Genomic DNA, 21,227 nt, shown 5'->3' on the forward strand with positions numbered 1-21,227 from the left:
GTGCAACCTTTTCCTGCCACCCTGAAACTTTTGGTAGGTGGAGCTAGTCACATGAAAGTAGATAAAAGGAAAGGTAAATAAATACAGGAAATGGTTGCATGTAGTAACACTAGTCAACAGTAAACCACTGAAAAAATATATATATTCACCCAAGATAAGCATCTTTTGTATTAAGAAAGGAAACATCCTATCTAATAAAAGTGTAATATGCAAATTAACCACACTCCATTATATCCACAAAACAATGCCCACTAGCCAATCAGGAGCAAGTATGCAAATTAATCCAACCAAGATGGCTGCAGCCACAGAGAGAGCAGGAGGGAGGCTTGGGTTTCCCTGGTGATAGAGGAAGCCAGGCTTTCTGCACACCCTGGCCTGCCCAGGCTGCCATTCCAGGCTACAAAATTTCAATTATAGAAGATAAGTAAATCTCAACAGAAATGGCTGCCACCATTGAGCGAGCAGAAGGTTTGGCTCTACAAAGTTTCAATTGTAGAAGATAAATAAATCCGAGATACCAGGGCCTCCACTTGGGTCGCTGGGGGGCGTGGCCAGCCTGCAAACCACCACAGGCCCCTCGCCCAGGCCGCCCCACGCCCCAAGGGAACCCCCACCATGATCAGGAACACCCTTTAGGGCAAACCAGCTGGCCCCCACCTATGCACTAGGCCTCTATCCTATCTATCAAAAGAGTGAAATGCATATTGATCACTCCAACACACAAGATAGCTGCCCCCATTTGGTCAAAGATCCTGCCCCCATGTGGACACAAGATGACCACCACAAGACAGCCAACAGGGGAGGACAGTTGGGAGGAACCAGGCCTGCAAGGGAGGGCAGTTGGGGGCAATTAAGCCTGAAGGGGAGGGCAGTTGGGGTGACCAGGCTGGCAGGGGAGAGTAGTTAGGGGCATCAGGCCAGCAGGCAGAAGTGGTTAAGGTTAATCAGGCAGGCAAGTTATTAGTAGCCAGCAGTCCCAGATTATGAGAGGGATCCCAGATTGGAGAGGGTCCCGGCTGAGCTGAGGGACCCCCCCCCCCCCCCGCAGTGCAAGAATTTCATGCACCAGGCCTCTAGTCCTATATAAAAAAAGGCTAATATGCAAATTAACCGAATGGTGGAATGACAGGTTTCTATGATGTGCACTGACCACCAGGGGGAAGAAGCTCAACACAGAAGCTGCCCCCTGGTGATCAGTGTGCTCCCACAGGAGGAGTGCTGCTCAGCTAGAAGCCAGGTTAATAGCTGGTGAGCGCAACAGCAGTGGTGGGAGCCTCTCCTGCCTGCACGGCAGCACTAAGATGTCCGAATATTGGCTTCTGGACTGTGAGCGGGTGCAGGCTGAGCTGAGGGTCACCCTCCCCCTCCCAGTGTACAAATTTCTTGCACCAGGCCTCTAGTCTACAATAACAAAAGTGTAATATGCTAATTAGATGAGACATCCTCCGGGATGAAGCCGGGGCTGCAGTCATGGGATGGAGGCAGCCACCACCACGGGAGGGATCCAGACAGCCAGCTGGGAAGGCCTACTCTTGCATGAATTTTGTGCATAGGGCCTCTAGTATTATATAAAAAGCTAGACAAAAAAAGAATGCATACTAGCCGAAACCGGTTTGGCTCAATGGATAGAGCGTCGGTCTGCGGACTGAAAGGTCCCAGGTTCGATTCCGGTCAAGGGCATGTACCTGGGTTGCGGGCACATCCCCAGTAGGGGGCGTGCAAGAGGTAGCTGATCGATGGTTCTCTCTCATCGATGTTTCTAACTCTATCCCTCTCTCTTCCTCTCTGTAAAAAATCAATAAAATATATTTAAAAAAAAAAAGAATGCATACTATATACTTTCATGTATATTAAATTCAAGAACAGGCAAAACTAACCCACGGGAATGAAAATAGCTATTAGGAGGTATTGATAAGATAGAATATTCAGAGGATATTCTAGGCTGATAAAAATGTGCTATATCTTAAATTGGATGATAGCTAAACACAAGTATATTTATGTAAAATTTTTGTTAATCTGTTCTGTTAGGATTTTCTCCTTATACTCTGAATTATACATAAAAAAAAATTCAATACAGTAAGTCCTCACTTAACCTCATTGGTAAGTTCTTTGACTTTAAGTGAAACTATATACAATAAAGTAAATTTTATCAATAGGATAATTGATATAAAAGTTACTACAGCAAGCACCTTCTTAATGTTATAAGGGAAACAATAATGAACAAAACGTTATTCAAGGACCTGCTGTATGTGCTTGTGTTGTGCAATTAATTATATGTATTTAATGTTGAGATTTAAGGTTCCCACAACATAGAAAATAATGGTTTTTCTGTAGTCATTTTAACAAGAAGTCATAAAAAAATAAAAAAAATAATTTGCCTTTGCAAGCCAATCAATCACCTTCAGCTGCTCACTTCCAAAAGTCAGCCAATTAGGAACAGATTCCCTCCAGTAAAGCACCAGTCTAAGTGCCAGCCAACCAATCAACAGCCTCCCCAAATAATCATGCTTCTACAATTGGTGTCACTATGGCCTTGAAAAGTTTGCCAGTCCGTGAATTCCACGCTTCCCAAAAGCCCTGTATAATAACTTGGTCACCTTTGCTGAGAGAGACTGTGTCTAACCAGCATAGCTCCCCCTTATCACAGGAAGTATTATTACAGCTTTGTCACTTTGTTTCAGATATTGACTATTAGCTGGTGGTCTCATTATTCTTTCATGGCAAAGAAAACTTTTAGTGATTAGATAAGTTTATTTTTAAACAAAAGTATCTCAATGTTGATATATATTAGATAATAGTAGTTGGGATAAACATATTCCCTCTGTGTAAATATCCATGTAATCTTTTGAACTGGATATGGTTTAACATCCAATCAACTTTGTAAGTATGTGTTTCAATTTGCTTTGGCTAAAAACTTCAAATCAGCATTCCTTTTTCGGTTTTGTTTGGACCTGGCTTCAGAATTAATCTGAAAATAGTTTTAAAATAAGTGATCCCTATCTAGAGATTTTAAAAGCATCTAAAGGCTCTCTTCTTTAATGTTAGGCTTGAGTTTCATCTCTGCTGGCTTAAGAAACATTCTTTGAAGGAAAAGGCTGGAGTAAAGAAAGTCATCTGTTTATTCCTGGCACTGTTAAATGCAGAGGAGGAGTATGAATATCTGTCTGTGATAGTATGTAGCAGATTGCTCAAATGCAAGAGAATTTTTAAATCTCTTAAGGTCATTTCCTTTTTATAAGGTTATGATTCTAGATAACATTAATTATAAGAAAAAATGTGCTTTGTGTCACCACATCCAAAGCACTATTACACAGTTAAATACTCCTAAAAAATGAAAAACATTTTAGTTGCATATAATAATGTATATTACTTTTATAATAATAAAGATTTATTATTTATAATAAAGATTTATTTATTATTATATAATAAAAGTAATCTTTATCTTTACTTTTCTAAAGACATTTTTTATAAAGGAAATAAATTGGATGCTAAATCTATCCTTCTGTTTTGTTTACTGACTCTTCTATACAATGAAGCCTCAAGGGCAGCACATTAAATAAAGATTTTTGTAGAGTTCTTGGGATGTTATGATTGACCTAAATATGAGTACATCTGAATGAGGTAATTGCTTTGTACATAGAAATTTGAGAAAATGTGGTTGATTAGTCTGTGTGAAAGTTTCATGGAAACTAATCAACACAAGTATGAAATTAGCTAAGCAGTCCTGTCTTTCTTGCCATTACTACTGACATCATCTTAAATTTTTAAAAATATATATTTTTATTGATTTCAGAGAGGAGAGAGGGAGAGATAGAAACACCAATGATGAGAATCATTGATCAGCTGCCTCCTGCACACCCCTCACTGGGGATCGAGCCTATAACTTGGGCTGATCTGGGAATTGAACCGTGACCTCTTTCCTGGTTCATAGGTCGATGCTGAACCATTGAGCCACATCTGCCAGGCTTGAATTTTTAAAAAATGAGATTCATATATTCCCAAAGGTAGGAAAATAAAGTATGAACTGTTAGGGACAAAACAGAGAAGAGATTACATTGGAAGCAGGTTACTGAGAGCAACCTTTAAGTAGAAAGCAGCTAGATCATTTCTGTGACTATTACAAGAAAACAGTTAACACATGGCTCAGACCTCTTCAAAAATACTCTTTCAACAAGACTCTACTAAGAGACTTTGTGGCCCTCATATGAGTAACCCAGTTCCTTTTCTGGCTCAAAGCAGCTCCTAGTCCTAGCCCACTCCTTCCTTCATTCTTCTTGGTAGAGTTGCAAGCAAGGTCTGAGGGGAACCCAGTCTGTGCATACCAAAGACAAATGCCACAAGAGCCACACCCTTAACTTACCCAGTTTCTCAGTACCAAATGTTTTATTGTCTCCTTCTCCTTTTCTTCTAATTTTTTTTGGGTGGGTGAGTTATTTGTTTAACAGATTAGATGGATTGAAAAATGCTGAAGCTTTTCTAAAAGTTGTTACAAACAAAAAAAATATTAAAATAGAAATAGCATCATATGAATGAGTCTCTTGGGGTAATAATGTTACTGAACTGTTTATCTCTACTGGTTAACCTAAAAAAGCCTTCTACCAGCCATACTGTGGACAAAACCAAATATGATATGAGGTGGCTTGCAAGAAAAGCTTATCAGTGCTCAGCCATCAATCAAAATGATGAATCCATTCCAAATACATATTGGAGAGACTAATCTGAAGGTTTCCTTTCTTTCTCTCCCAAAGGGAGTATTGCTATGACTCATTCTTCCTCTTGCAAGAATTTTCTTAATCCACCAAGTTAGTAAGCATTGGACTATATACAAAATCCTAAAATAAACTAGGTTAGGTCTAAAAGAAACCATGCTAAGAGCAAATTGAAGTTATGCAGTGAACAAAAGGTAAAATGCTAACATCTTTCCTCAGTTTCATCTCTTGTGAATTTCCCAGGCTTCAGACAAGATTTTTCCCCTTAATTCTGAAAAACTCTCCTTTTCCAACCTTACCAATTTCCCTACCTTCAAATCAATATACATATGCCTCTATTAAGTGCCTCTTTCGTTTAATGTACTGTTTGGGGGTAAGGGAGGCACTGGACTGGAGGGAGAGGAAAGGAACTATGAGAATGAAAAGACTTTTGAGAAAATTATATACAACAGATTCTTTTTTTTTTTTTTTACAAATTATCTGTCTTTACTGATTGCTTTTGAGAGAAAGAGAACCCAAATAAAATCAGAAACAAAAGAGGTGAACACCTGACACCACAGAAATACAAAAAATTGTAAGAAAATATATACTACAAATAACTGAACTATATGCCAACAAACTGGACAATGTAGACGAAATGAACAGATTCCTAGAAAAAGACAATCTTCCAAAACTGAACCAGGAAGAATCAGAAAACCTGAATAGGCCAATAACAGCTGATGAATCTGAAGCAATAAAAAAACTCCCTGGTCTGGACAGGGGAGTTTTACCAAACTTTCAAAGAACAGCTAACACCCATCCTAGTCAAACTATTCCTGGAGAGTTTAATACTAAGTGAAATAAGCCAGTCAGAGAAAGATAAGTATCACATGATCTCAATAAAATAAACTGATGAACAAAATAGATCCAGAGACATAGAAGCATGGAGCAGACGGATGAATCTTGGAGGAAAGGTGGGGTGGGTAGGTGTGTGAGGCGAGATTAACCAAACAACTTATATGTATATATGCATAATCCATGGACACACACAATAGTGTGCTGAAGGCTAGGGTGGAGGGAGTCAAAGGTGGGGGGGAGAGGAGGGAACAACATCTGTAATAATTTCAACAACAACATAATATAATGAAAATGCTGCACTAACTCAGCTAAACATAATCACTCTTTCTGTTTTGTTTGGTGGGGGAAGTTACAGTGCAATGTTAGAGGTACATTTTGTGTGTTCATTAGACAAACGGGGATTAATTGATCATTGAGTTTTAGTTATTTGGGAATAAATTGTTACACTAAAGTAGCTTTGAGATAATAAAGAACTATTTGGTTAAAAAAAAAAAAAGAATTACAGAACATTAAGAAAAAAGACTAGCCGAAACCGGTTTGGCTCAGTGGATAGAGTGTCGGTCTGGGGGCTGAAAGGTCCTGGGTTCGATTCCGGTCAAGGGCATGTACGCTGGTTGCGGGCACATCCCCAGTAGGGGGTGTGCAGGAGGCAGCTGGTCTATGTTTCTCTCTCATAGATGTTTCTAGCTCTCTATCCCTCTCCCTTCTTCTCTGTAAAAAAATCAATAAAATATTAAAAAAAAAAAAAAAGACTAGCAATCTATGAAACAAATAGCAAAAATCATTTAAAGTGATAAATAATTATATATTCTCCCAAGTTCTACAGCTTGGGACCAAAGTCTCTATATAATTAAAACTCTGTCCCTCTTTGGATTCTGATGATTTAAAAAAATATTGGATCCTTATACCTGAGTTTATTATTATATTTTTGTACTGGTTGTGGAGAGAGAAATAAAAAAAGATAATCAAACTCCCCCTAACTTCTAAAAGAAACTCTGAAACTGGGGTTGGGACCAGTCTTAGGGGGTTTCTTCCTTTTCCCTAATTAACCATCAAGAGAAATAACTAATTTTTCTGATGTTCTGAGCAGGCCTTCAAAGCCTCCTGTCTCTGGACCCCACCCCTTCTCTGGACCAGTTCCAGAAGTAAAATTTCTGGAGCTTCATAAAGAGAGGAAACAAAAACAATGTTTTATCAGGCTCTCTTTCCCACTGACAAACAAACTCCTTGCCTGACTCTAAGTTCCTGTTTTCCTGCTCTAAAGATTTTGATCCTAGTCACCTGAATGCTTCCTGAAGCAGTGTTTTTACATTTTATTTCTTTGTTTAGAAATTTTTCTCGTTAGGTGTTTTTGTATCTTTGACTGCAGCCAAAAAACAAAACAAAACAGTGTTGTCGACAGAATATGTCTGAAAAACTTATCAACAAGGACTACCAATACTGGTAGGAACTGTCTCCACATCGAAAATGAAGTAAATGAGGATGCAATTAATGAACATAATTGTGGTAGAATGACTTTTACGTGTCAATTTTGCCTATCACTAAATTTCTCCTATGCAAAACCAACTGATGGGAAATTTACTCGATGTTGCAACAAAAGTAAAGTTTATCCAAATGATATAAATTTTCTAGAATACCCGACATATTTTTAAAAATTAATGATAAATGAAGATTCTGACAGGAAAAATTTTATGGAAAATATTCGTTCCATAAATAGTTTTTTTGCTTTTGCTTCAATGAGTGCAAATATCGCTTCACCATGAGGATATGGGCCACACTGTTTTAGAACACACAGTCAAGTTTATCACCATCCTGGAACTTTATATCTTTCAGATGGTGTTTCTTGGAAGTTTGCTCAACTCTACATTTTAGACAGAGCCGAAGCGACGAGTAAAAGATTAGCAATGTCAGAAAAACAAGGTTGCTCAGAAAGACTTATATTGTCTAAAGTTTTACATATGTCTCCTTCCCCCCCATTGACCCCTGCCAGCCATTCCCACCACTGAGCTCAACGCCCCAGTGGACAAGGAGAGAATCTTAAAGGTAGCAAGAGAAAACTGTTACCTACAAAGAAGTCCCCATAAGGCTGACACCTAATTTTTCATCAGAAACTCTACAGGCCAGAAAGGAATGGTATGAAGTACTCAAGGTAATGAAAAGCAAGGATCTGAGTCCAAGATTACTATATCCAGCAAGGCTATCATTCAAAATAGACAGTCAAATAAAAAAGACTAAAAAAAAAAAAAAAAAAAAGACTAAAGGAGAACATCACCACCAAGCCAGCATTACAAGAAATGCTAAAGGGATTGCTATAAGGGATTGCTGAGAAGAAGAAACAGAGAGAGAAACCTAGCCAAACAGAATTAAAATGGCTATAAGTAAGTACCTCTCAATAATAACCCTAAATGTAAATGGATTACCAGTAAATGCTCCAAAGGTGTAGGGTAGCTAAATGGATACAAATACATGACCCAACTATATGCTGTCTATAAGAGACCCACCTCAAAACAAAAGACATACACAGGATGAAAGTGAAGAAATAGAAAAAAAATTTTTTCCATGCAAATGGAAAAGAAAAAAAAATCTGGAGTAGCAATACTCATATCTGACAAAATAAACTTTAAAAGCATCATGCTATACAAAATAACCCAGTCAGAGAAAAATAAGTATCATATGAGCTCACTCATTCGTGGGATATAATGAACAACATACACTGATGAACAAAAATAGAGTTGGGCGGAGGGGGGGGGGGATACACTAGAATATAGTAGAAGTAATCCTGTTATTTTCAGACTTTTGATATTTCCTACAACTTTTGTAATATCATACTATGTTAGTACAGTTTTGGTAATATTATTATACTTAAAATCCTTTTATTCTTGAAATATTAATATTTATTGCATATAATATTATATGTAAGAATTTTTCTTGAATCAGTGTTTATTTTCATGTAACATTATTATATTTAAAATCATTTTTCTTGAGATATTAATGTTTATTGCCTGTAACATTATATTTAAGATCATTTTTCTTGAAATATTAAGGCTTACTGTATGTAAAAAAACAAACTACCAAATACATATACACATAAATAAAATCCAAATACATAAAACTATGGAAATAATGAGAACCATACTGCTCGTGGAGATAGTTTCTGGGAAATGGCAGGGTTGGAGGTAGGAAGAAAAACAATATTTAAGATGTAACAGCTGAAAAAGCAGAACTAATGAAAGAAGGGAAGTCTGAGAAATCATTACTCTTGGCCAAGAAGCTTGGATTACCAACCCCAGGGTCATAAGATGTGCTTTGGCACAGGATCTTTTAAAAAAGGCTAAAGGACATTTTCCCTTTAATAATGAACAAGAGAAATCAGGAGAGCCACACAGAAGTAAAAGGCAACTTAATTTAATGCAGAGAAGGAGAAGAGGTTGCTGAGACCCAAAACAGGAGTTCAGGATAATAGTTCTAAAATTAACAGTCATGACACCAACTGTAAACTATTATTTTTACATGACAGAATAAAACTGTACATATCTTACCCCAATACATCTTAGACACCTTTTTTAAAAAAATATTTTTTATTGATATTTCACAGAGAGGAAAAGAGAGGGGTAGAGAGTTAGATACATCAATGAGAGAGAATCACTGATCAACTGCCTCTTGCACACCCCCTACTGGGGATGTGCCCTCAACCACAGTACATGCCCTTGACCGGAATCGAACCCGGGACCTTTCAGTCTGCAGGCCGACGCTCTATCCACTGAGCCAAACCGGTCCCGGCAGAAACCTATTTCTTTCATTTACCTGAGTTTCTAAGATTAACAAAGAGGTCATATGCTATATTCCAATATAATGAAGAGAAAAATGAAATAAAATTTTATTTGCATACCTGTTATATGCAAAATACTTTATCATATATATCTCTTCATAAAAACTGCAAAATATATTGTAACTATCTCCATTTTATAGATAAAAAACTGAGACTCAAGAGGGGATAGAGCCTGATCAGGATAGATAAAATCTCAACAGTAGGTGTGAATTTGAACCTAAACCTAAAATTCATGCTGTTTATATTACACTGCCCCTATAAAATACTTTCCAGCACATTATTACTTTCGTTACCACATTTTAAAAGAAGCAAATTACTGAAGTGATAGTAACTGACAAAAAGCAACAGTAGGAGAAAAAACTATAAAGTAAATAAAACACAAAAAGTGTGAGACAATTTAATGCAATTATCGATAACCTATAAATTACAACCACCTCAAAAGACAATTCAACAGCAGAAAATAATGTCAATGTACATCATGAATTCTAAATTCTATAGCCTCCAAATCAGATTGGTTAAATTAAGTTTGGAGAACTCCATTAAAAAAAGACCAGAATTAGCCGGGACCGGTTTGGCTCAGTGGATAGAGCGTCGGCCTGCGGACTGAAGGGTCCCGGGTTCGATCCCCGGCAAGGGCATGTACCTTGGTTGCGGGCACATCCCCAGTAAGGGGTGTGCATGCAAGAGGCAGCTGATTGATGATTCTCTCCCATTGATGTTTCTAACTTTCTATCCCTCTCTCTTCATCTCTGTGAAAAAACAATAAAATATATTAAAAAAAAAAAAAGACCAGAATTATGCTATATTTTAAAATAGCTTTTTAAAAAGATTTCGATTTCTTACTGGCTTTGTAATCTTGGGTAAGATGATGGAACTATTTTTTTTCCTTCTGTTTTCCCACCTGTAAAATGAGAACAATAATAGTACCTTTTTCATAGAGCTAATACATTAATTAATTCATTAAGTGAATTAATACATATAAATCCATTAGAACAGTTCTTAAAACAGAGCAAGTGTTCAAAAAATATTAGCTAATAAAATCATTGTTAATTATCTTCAAACTTTATTTTTAAGGAATACTACTTTAGTATATGCTAGGTAAATGAGATATTATTATAATGTGATCCATGTAACAGACAATTAATTATAGAGATTGGGTGAGAAAGGAAAGACTAAATGGGAATGCAAAAAAAGAGACAAATGTACACAAAACAGTAGAAGATAGGTGTTAAATCATTTTGCCCACACCTCCATTAACATTTATCTCACCATATTATAATCAATTGGATAAATATCTATCTTCTCTATAATTATGAGGGTTTTGAGGACAGGCACTTATATTTATACTGTCAGCCCAATATAGTGCTTGCAATATATAATAGTAGATACTAAATAAATGCATAATAAAATAAGAAGGGGGATTTTAGATCAATGTTGGGAGTACCTGGTTTTACCATATTCTAATTGGACTGGGGGCAGAGTCAGTAAAGACCTATTATCTGATTATCAATATCCTACATCCCCAGTCTTTCTGAACTAGAAAAATATGTTCAAAATATAGTTGATTAGTTCAAAATTATAAACTTTTCAAATTATGATAAAACAAATTTTAATAATTTATTGGCATTATCCCATACACCAAGAAGTTGTGGGTTCAATTCCTGGTCAGGACATATACCTGAGTTTCAAGTTCGATCTCTGGTTGAGGTGTGTGCAGGAGGCAGCCAATCGATGTTTTTCAACTCTCTCTCTCTCTCAAAATCAATGAGGGGCATGTCCTTGGGTGAGGGTTAAAATATGTATGTGTTTGTTTTTGTGTGTGTGTGTGTGTGTGTGTGTGTGTGTGTGGATGCGTGCGTGTGTGTGGATGCGTGCGCGTGTGTGTTTGATTAGCCTATTATGCCCAAAAGTTAACCTTAATGAACCTCAAATGGTCAGTCATAGCAATAAACAATACTAAATAAGAAACACACCTACTTTTTAGCTGATAATCTGCTAAGTGCAGCTCAGCCTCAAAGAAGATACCTGATCTCCAGTACCAAAATAAGCATGTTTGGGGATGACCAACCTAAATCCCCTTGTCTGGGACCACCCTTACTGCAGACCCTGTGAAGTATACAGCCCAAGCAACCACATAACAATGCCCCCTCCCTCACAGATGTTTGGTATAGGGGTTACCCCCAACCCAAACAAGAAGGAAAAAATTCAATTCTCCAGGAATCTAGAAAGCTGGAAATAAAACCTCAGTTGAGAGATCATTTATCCTGCGGTCTGGAGGCAGCATTACAGCAAGCCAAAGTCACATTTAAGCAGAAGCCATGAGAAAGCCAGTCTGTAAAGGAGAGAATGGAGCAGTGCTAGGGCTAGGGTGGGGGGGATGGGGCACTTGCCCCAGGTGCAACACGAGAGGGCAACAAAACTTCAGTAATCAAGATAATCAATGTTCCAGAGGGAGCTGAGAGGCACAGGAAGAAGTTGAAGAGAGGCCACACAGGACAAAGATAGAGGAAGGAGAGCAGGGACTTTCCCATACTCGCTCTGGGTTCCAGCTATGGTTCATTTCAGGGGCCTTTGTTGCCTTACAGTAACAGCCACTGCAACTGCCAGCCCAGACACCATCCCTTCTAGCAGGCTAGCTTAAGTGGCTTCCTTTTGAGAAAAAAAAAAAGAAAAAGAAAAAGAAAGAATATATATATTGATTTTTTTACAGAAAGGAAGGGAGAGAGATAGTGAGTTAGAAACATCGATGAGAGAAAAACATCAATCAGCTGCCTCCTGCACACTCCCTACTGGGTATGTGCCCGCAACCAAAGTACATGCCCTTGACAGGAATCGAACCTGGGACCCTTGAGTCGGCAGGCTGACTCTCTATCCACTGAGCCAAACCTGTTAGGGCAGCTTCCCTTCTAATAGGCTAGCTTAAGTGGGTTTGTGTTTCCTGAGACCTTGACTAATACTCTATTTGGGAAAACGAGACAGGCACCTAAAGCTTAAAAATATATATATATATATCAAGGCAATATATAATTAACTGTCAAAAAATGGTGCTGAAATCGGTGCTACAGAAGTTCAGAGATGAGTGTGGGTGGTCAGGTAGGATAAATTTAGCTAGATAAAGGTAAGGAGAAGTATATACTAAGCAAACATGGGAAGGGAGCCAGGGAGAGGAGAGGAAGTGAAGGTGAAGGAGTGATTTTCACACACCCGGTATCAAAGCCCAGGAAGTAAATACAGCTCCATGCGTTTCTGCCTCCAGCCCTCACATCACACTGTTCATTACCCTGATACACAGTATAACCCCTCCTTCTTTTTCTCATGTTCGAATCCTTTCACATCTTTCAGCAACCAGTTCAAACAACATTTCTCTGAAGAGGTATCCTACTCAAAAGAAGGTATAGACCAGAACTAAGGTTGTGGCACTAAAAAATAGAAAGGAGGAAAAGAGGATATGGCAGGAGGGAAGGTTAAGGGGCTGAATGCAGTGGCAAGAGATATTCTCTGGTGGACAGCAAACTTGAGATGTTGTCCTATGTGTTAGGTACGTAGGACGTGACACTGTTCGACAAGGAGGAATAATGGGGGCTCAAGAAACTAGAGGCAGGTGTAGAGGGTACTCTGTTGACTAACAGAATGGCCGAGCTATTCTGGCAGCCCTTGTCACCTAAGGCCTTGCAGAGGTGAAAATGTGGAAATGTGTTGTGGTCCATTTTTGTGCATTCTGTGATTTTCCCTAAGAAACAGTAAATCTTAGGAACACACTGAAGAAAAACAGAGGGGTGGGTGGGTAGGAGCCTTGACTTTCAAATAATCACATACTTACTGATATTTCCCAATAAAATCAAGTTTTCTTACCCACCTCCCCACCCCAATCCCACCTCCCACCCACTTCCATCCTCCTGCCATAAGACCACAGTGGCCATAATAAAGAGAAGAAAAACAAAACACGAAAAAAGAACAGTTATTTAAGAACATTAATTTGAATCCCCCATGAACAAAAATAAATCTTGGTATTATATCAAATCTTGCTATATTTAACCAAGGGTAAGGGCTGCCAGAATAGATGTCAGATTTATAATGCATATACTTGAAGGGCTTCTTCCCCCCCCCCCCCCACTGGTATGCATATATCAAGTATTCTTTAACAACTCATCATTAAAATGATAACTCCACACCCAGGGAATAAAAATATTTTGTTGATTATAATTTCCATATGCAAATCCCTTACTCTATAATTATGACTAATAATATCCTGCTCAAAGAGCTCGCTCTATGTAACAGGCTAAGGAAATACCTACAAAGGGCTTAAGTCTATATATATAACTATACACATATTAAATATATCCTATTAGACAATCGCTACTGTTTAAAAAACTTAATTAAAGGCACTAAGAATCGCCCTAAACACCAGAAAACACTTTAAATAAATTTAACTTGGCATCATGCTCTCCTTCACACTAACCCTCATTTGCTCCCACACATGTCAGGAACTGTGTTCACACATAGGTACCTGTAGTGATATCAGTGCTTAGATATACCCCGGTATGAAACTGTTTAACATAAAGGTTATCTCTGTGCATCAGTTACCTCAGTCTGTAAGTTTGTCTTGGTGTGTTTGTGCTCCCTCTTTAGTGAGTGCATACAGGTGTTTGAGTATATGTACCGAGGGAGGGTTTATCTTCTCAGACAAAAAAAAAGTGTACACATCTGTGAAGGAACTTCGTCTGATTTTCAGTGATTCTCAAAATGAACTGTTAAGTGTATAAGAACAAGAGATAGTCGCAAAAGACTACTATATATTGTATGATTTCATTTATATGAAATGTCCAGAATAGGCAAATTAAAACCATAATGAGGTACATTTTCCATCTTCTAGTGTGGCTAAAATAAAAAAAGACTGACAACACTAAAAATTGGTGACATTAAAAATGTGGAGAAAAACAACAACCCTGCTCAGTGGGTTGGAGTGTCGTCTCGTACACGAATAGGTTTCAGGTTTAATTCCCAGGCAGGGCACATGCCTAGGCTGGGATTCGATCCCAGGTCAGGGTGAGTATGGTTGACAACCAATTGATGTTCCTCTGTCACACTGATGTGATAAACACAAACACACACACACACCCAAAAAAACAACACACCACAGAGAAATCTCAAAAACAATGTTACATGAAAGAAGCCAGATACAAGAAAGCACATACTACTGTACGATTCCATTTTTGTGAAGTCTATGACTAGGCAAAAATAAATCTATTGCGTTAGAAATGTGGAATCAAAGTGGTTGTCTTTGGAGAAGGGTGGGTGAAGGAAATGGCTGGAAAGGGACATGAGGGAACTTTCCATGGCGATAGAAATGTTTTCTCATTTGTCTTGGTAGAAGTTACATTGTATAAAATTATCAGAACTCCTTGAACTAGACACTCAGGATATGCTCATACTGCCTGCCTGGTGTGGCTCAGTGACTGAGCATCGACCTATCACAGTTCATTCCGAGTCAAGACAAAAGCCCGGGTTGCCCAGGCAGTCAGCCAATGATTATCTCTCATCACTGATGTTTCTATCTCTCCCCCACTTCCTTCCTCTCTTAAATCAATAAAAATATATTAGAACAAAGATATGTACATCTTACTGAATGTTAATTATACCTCATAAAACATACAAAACAGGAATCTGCTTCAAGGCATAGGTTAAGGATGTTTCAAATGAAATCGACATTACTGCACATACATTTTCAATTTTGTGCAACTCTGGATTATTCACATCTCTATTTGTTCATTATTATAAACAATCCAATGGATTACAGACATGTATGGGTAGACAGATGTAAGTATATGTGTTCATGTTAATTTTTCATAAGCAGCAAATCAAGTTTGATTTTTTAGGATTTCAATATGTGTACTAAATGGACTGTTACAAGTCGAGTAGAATTTTCTGTTTTTCTAGATCTTTTTCCTTTCACTACAATGCTATAGTTGTGATTTTAGAGGCTTGCGAGAAATTTGAATGAGAACAAGGCATCTATATCAAATGTCAGCAAGAAAGGTTGATGACAGAAAGCAAATAGTGCTTTAGCCACTGTAACAGTCTAGAGCCGTGGTCGACAAACTGAGGCTCACGGCTCTTTGGCCCCTTGAGTGTGGCTCTTCCACAAAATACCGCGGCCTGGACAAGTCTATTTTGAAGAAGTGGCATTAGAAGAAGTTTAAGTTAAAAAAATTTGGCTCTCAAAAGGAATTTCAATCGTTGTACTGTTATTTGGCTCTATTGACTAATGAGTTTGCTGACCACTGGCCTAGAGAATAATGCCTTCTTCAACTATTTTAATTAACAGCCTAAAATTTTTAAATTTAAGGGGAACTGAAAAGAATGAAGATTGCCAGCTAACTAGATCTCTAAAAACTGATAATACAATCTAAATAGCAAGAGCGCTGTACATCAGACTGACTCCTGAAAACCTACCGAGATCTTTCCTCCTATTTTACTGGGTCCTCCTCTGTCTTCCTTTCTTTTCATCTTTCCCCTCCCTCTATCCAGGGATATTGTTATCCCCACCACCTCTCACTCTTCCTATTTTACTCAGATCTAATCAATTGTCATATATACCAAGCTTATCTCAGGTTCCAAGTAAATAAATTTACAAAATTATACTGTGTTCTATTGTAGATATGGCATATAAACCCACACAGTATACAGGGTATAGCCTGGGAAGGCAGAGATGACCCGTGAGTGGAAAAAAGATGACTTCATTTCTTTCCCATCCCCACAACTGTAAAAGCTCTCTCCCTCTGAACTCCTACCGCATGTTTTTATTCCCCACAGATGGCTCTTACAGCGCTCTGAACTATGAACAAGCACAAATGCCTCATCTCAAAGAGAGTAGTTCCCAGACAAAAAAAACACCCGTGTCTTAATGTCTGTATTCGCCATGAGCCTAAGATGGTGCTTTGTACAAGATGGGAAAAGACATATGTTGAACCAGTGAATGACTGAATTAATGTGAATGAAAACAGTTAAAGGAGAAAGAGGATGAGAGAGGAGAAAACACTGAGGATTCTGCACAGAGAAAGGAGAAGGGAAGGAGAGAGAGTAGAAACTAAACATGTTTTTTTTTTTTTTAAAGTGAATAGGATTATTTTAAAAAACTGAGAGTTGGAAAAAGCAATTACTATGCATCTAATATCACAGCTCTCAGCTCCTATCTTTACTTAAGAAAAAAAATGTTCTTATTGATTTTTAGAGTGAGAAGGGAGAAGTGAGGGATAGAGAGGAAGAAACATCAATGAGAAAGTAACTTCATCGATGGGTCCCTACTGCACACCCCCTACTGGGAATGGAGTGGACAACCCCAACATGTAACCTGAGGGGATCGAATCAGCAACTTCTTCGTTCTTGGGTAAACTATCAAACGCTGAGCACTGTCCTTAAACTGTCACTATGAACACCTTAAAATATCTCCCAGCCTTTGATGTTCAGTGTGGTCTGACATGCAAGTTCTTCAAACTAGAAGATCCTGGATGATTTATGCATGTTAATGTTTGAGAAGCACCACCCTACACCATGCAAGTCCTTTATGTCGTAGGGAACCTGTGTTTTGAGACTAGAAAAGTCTGATTAGAGTTTTACCAGAGTAAAACTCCAATCACTGTAATGGAGTTTGACTTTATGTCTTAACTTTAGGTGAAGCTAATTACAGAATTATAGTGCCTGAAGGGTTTATGACAAAATTTTGGAATTAGTCATAAAAATATGATTAAAGGAAATTGAGCAGGTTAAGTAACAGCCTCCAGAACTCATTTTTGTGCATTCGTGCCTAGCACACAGTTTGGAATGACACCTGTGGCCCATGTTTCCTGAATAAATAAAATCATGAATTTTTAAAAATCAGACATGTTTAGGGCTGGAATAATCTTAGGGTCATCTGGTCCAACAACCTCATTTTAAAGATGAGCAAGCTGGAAGTCCTGAGAGGTTCGAAAGTAAAAGTAAGCACGCTGAGCTCTGGCCCGTTGGCTAAGTGGATAGAGCGTCAACCTGTAGACTAAAGGGTCTCGAGTTTGATTCCGGTCAAAGGCACATGCCTGGGTCGCAGGTTCGATCCCCACTAGGGGGCGTGCAGGAGGCTGCTGATCCATGATAATCTCTCATCAATGATGTTTCACTCTTCCTCTCCCTTCCTCTCTGAAATCAATAGAACATATTAAAAAAAAAAAAAAAAGTAAGCAAGCTGAGAATTAGAACATACTGGATCTGACATTTTCATTCCCTTTTTTTCCTTTCATAGGAATGTGTTAGAAAGGAGATTCTAAGTATTTATAATAAAATTAGGGGCTCTTAAAGAAGTGACAGGGTAAAAAAGGTGCCTAGGACTAGGAAAAAGAGACTAGCACAAGTAAATCAGGCTGGACAAAACCATTTTTCTGAGCTTATTACTTTTTGACCGACCAATTAATTAATCAATTTAATTTGCCAAAAAAAAAATCATCTAAAGGATTCTCAGAAAAAGAAACATGAGCTGCATGAACATGTTACAAGCCGAGAGAGACGGCACATAACTAATTTAAATCTCACGGGCTTATTTCCTGTTCAAGCATGACCTCCTGCGATAAGCTTTACTGCAGTGTTCATTACCGGATGACTTTTGGTTTGAAGAGAAGCCAAGGGCAAGCTGGAAAAGCGATTCTTAACTAAACATAAAACAAAACAAACAAAATAAAAAGCAAAAACCTGCGACTGTTTCTCGTCTGTTTGTAATCAGAACGCAGGCCTGCGAAGGAAACAGACCAACCTCCGTAGGCAAAAAGCACAACGTCCTCAAAAGAAACCAACACATAAGCGACTTCACAGCCGGATCCAGCTGTGTGTGCTACAGGGGAGCCAGGAACTTACTCTAAGAGCAAGAGATCAAACCGGCGAGTGCAAGACAAGCCAGATTTTAATTTTTAAAAAGGGTGTGCCCTAAGGTGGTTTCTTCCCCCCCCCCCCGCTCCGCCCCCCCAACAACTTTCAACAAGCAGAAGCCTTTGAAGGAGTACTGGTGAGAAACCCTTTTAAGATGATCGTCCCCCGAGCTTCGCCTGGGTGGGGCGGAGGGGGCGGGCGGCCGGGCGGGCGCCGCGGGCAGCGGCAGGAGGGGAGGGAGGGGAGGGGGCCGGTCCCGAACCCGGGGAGGCCGGGCCCCCCAAGTGATTCATCAGCTCAAGGTTCGCGCGCCTCCATCGCAGGCGCCACCCAGCGCGCCCCAGGGCCCCCACCCGGGCCCGGTCACCCCAAAGCAGCCCTCAGCGCCCCCTGCTCCCGGAGACGGGACCCGTGGGGGAGAAGACCCAGGCCGGCGGCTGGAGGAGCAGCAGCCTCTCCCTCCCTCCTCAGCCACCATGGCCGGTGCGACTCCCTCCCTGCCCGCGCCCGCGGACGGACTTCCTGGAAAGCTGGACTCACCTGGCTGGCGCCTGCTGGGGCCACCGACTCCTTCACAGACACGCGAGGACTGCCGCAGCCCGGTCCCCAGCACCCGCCCGTCTGCCTGTGTCTGCCTCCCAGGGAGTTGCCGGATCCGCCCGCCGGGAGCACCCCCACCTCGACCGCGCTGTCTGTGAGGCTGGTTCCCCCTCCGTCACCCATGCGCCTGCGCACTCTCAGGTCGCAGGGCACCTTGGGAGTTGTAGTTCTAGCGTACGGGGAGCAGCGCAGAACCCGGGCTTGACAATCATCTGCAAGACATGGGAAGCAGCTGCAGATACCAAGCCTACCTCCAGCTTGGAACGACGCTCCCTACTCGTGGAAATATTTAACCTCCACGCTCTGGAGCTATGAGCAGCAGCGAGAGGCTCATTGGTATAGATTTCCTATTTGCTTTGACTTTTATTAAAGAGCACGCCTGGCACGGCTTGTATTGTGTGTACTACCCTTGGAGTAGTTGATGCGGGACAGGACATCGAGTCCTTTGAACTTGTTATGATAAGTTGATAGGTAAGCAAACAAAAGCTGCGGCACAAGAGGGTTATAAATCAAGAGGATGTCATCCCAAGGGCGTAGTGACCCTAGTGATTTCTTTAGGCCTGCAATCAGGGATGATGTCACAGAGATAGCTGTTTTGGGGCCCCATTCCTTCCTCCCATTTCTGCTTCCAGCTCTACACTGAGAGGTGGAGCTGGGCTTACGTGGGAGAGCGCTGATCAAAGGAGGGGACTGGGACAGATGGGTAGTCTGGGGGGCAGAACGAAGAGAGTGGGAATATTTCAGAGGACAGTGGATGGCTGTCTTTTGTGCTTGGCTCTGAGGAGAGGGAACAGCGACGGCTTTCCATTTATTCATTTAGTCAATGTTGGGAGTTATTTCTGGCCTGCCCTTCAGGAGTAAACCATTCCTAGGAGTAATGCTCAGCTTTGATACACATCTTTAAAAAATGTAGCCATGAAGAGGACTGAAATGCCTCGGTGAGGTACATTCCAGCTACACCCAGTGCGGGGAACCGACTAGTGGCTAAACCTCTTCTGGCATCTACTTCTTCCACTCAGAGCAGGGAGTAACCTAGGTAAACACCTTGGAATTTCATGCAACTGGTACCCACTAATCCCAGCAATAAAGATAACTGATGATTTGGCATTTTTAAGAAAAACCCCCTCCTAAAATTGCAAATACTCTTAGAAGGCCATCAACAATAAATTGTGTGGCTATTGCATCTTACTATCAAGTGCATCTTAATGTGAATCACTCTCAAATATTCTTGGAGATGAGTTTCTGAGAGTAACTTCCTACAGAGTTCAGGTTCAACAAATATTTATTGAGTACTTAAACCACATCAGGCAGTGTGCCAGCACTTCACTTATAATATTTATCTAAATCCTCCAAATAATCCTTAAAAAAGTGTTAGTATCTTCTTTCCACATCTACAGACGAGAAAACAATTTAAGTAATTTGCCAGACAATTTAAGTAATTTGCACAAGGCCACACGGTCAGTAATTGGAGATCTAGAAATAAAGCACAGGTATTCTGACTCACATACGAGCATGCTTTCCACTGTTAATTAGATCCACGGGTCTCCTAAGCCTCATCAAATTCTTTAATGTAAAATAATCTGTGACAATGTCTGAATTACATGGAAAAAATTTCTCTACCACAGTCCAAGGAAATGGTACTCTGGATGGAATTATATCTGGGTTCATTTGATAGCTCTGTTTTTCATTAGAAGTTAATATATAGGTATTTTTACTTACCAGTAAGTTTCCCATGAATTCCTGCTACCCCATCAGATATGATTTATTTTAAGACTTTCCTCTGCAATATGGCTCATTTTGCCTTGCTTTCTAGGCAGAAATGACTTTCTATTCATTGTCTGATTGAATTAATATACATAGTTCCTTCCTGACCTTCCAATATGGGGCTTAGGCACATATTAAATATATAGTTTCCTTTAGTTACTTATATTTAGTTTTTCCTAATGAATATTTGAATTTTATTTTAGTTCCTTTTTCTAAAATAATGTTTTTCGGCGCTTGATTTTTCTCCTTCCATCAGATAAATGTTATCATATTGTAATCACAAGGCTTACAAACATGATTCTCCTAAACCCATGTATATTCAATACCACATACGGGACCAGCGATGTTAAGAATAATGACTTATATTGCCCTAGCGGCCTAGCTGGTTTGGTTCAGTGGATATAGTGTATGCCTGCAGACTAAAGGGTCCTGGGTTCTATTCCAGTCATGGACACGAACCTATGTTGCTGGCTCCTCCCTGGCCCAAGCCTTCGTCAGGGCTCATGCAGGAGTCAACCCATCAATGTGTCTCTCTCACATCGATGTTTCTGTCTTTCCCTCTCTCTTCCACTCTCTCTAAAAATCAATGGAAAAAT

The 21,227-nt window shown here is 39.7% G+C and overlaps 1 protein-coding gene, 1 long non-coding RNA gene and 1 pseudogene across 5 annotated transcripts in view; 2 read left to right on the forward strand and 1 right to left on the reverse strand.

The window, feature by feature from the left end:
* The window catches only part of LOC118721214, a 16,013-nt gene extending 15,833 nt beyond the window's left edge, over nucleotides 1-180 (forward strand). Inside the window, exon 3 of the long non-coding RNA XR_004988652.2 lies at nucleotides 2-180. This is a non-coding gene — a long non-coding RNA (uncharacterized LOC118721214). The remainder of the gene's footprint in view (nucleotide 1) is intronic.
* The window catches only part of LOC118721204, a 19,061-nt pseudogene extending 848 nt beyond the window's left edge, over nucleotides 1-18,213 (forward strand).
* Nucleotides 1-19,004, reverse strand: part of TMOD3 (tropomodulin 3) — a 55,664-nt gene extending 36,660 nt beyond the window's left edge. Inside the window, exon 1 of one of the 4 annotated variants that reach the window (XM_036441906.2) lies at nucleotides 18,808-19,004. The gene's annotated coding sequence lies outside the window, so the exon portion shown is untranslated. Of the gene's footprint in view, nucleotides 1-10,218; nucleotides 10,241-18,807 lie in introns of those variants that run through there. The other 3 variants (XM_036441889.2, XM_036441880.2, XM_045582449.1) reach the window with 3 other exon arrangements.
* Nucleotides 19,005-21,227: the final 2,223 nt, after the last annotated feature.

Source organism: Pipistrellus kuhlii, unplaced genomic scaffold (assembly GCF_014108245.1).
Source record: "Pipistrellus kuhlii isolate mPipKuh1 unplaced genomic scaffold, mPipKuh1.p scaffold_m20_p_1, whole genome shotgun sequence".
Lineage (NCBI taxonomy): Eukaryota > Metazoa > Chordata > Mammalia > Chiroptera > Vespertilionidae > Pipistrellus > Pipistrellus kuhlii.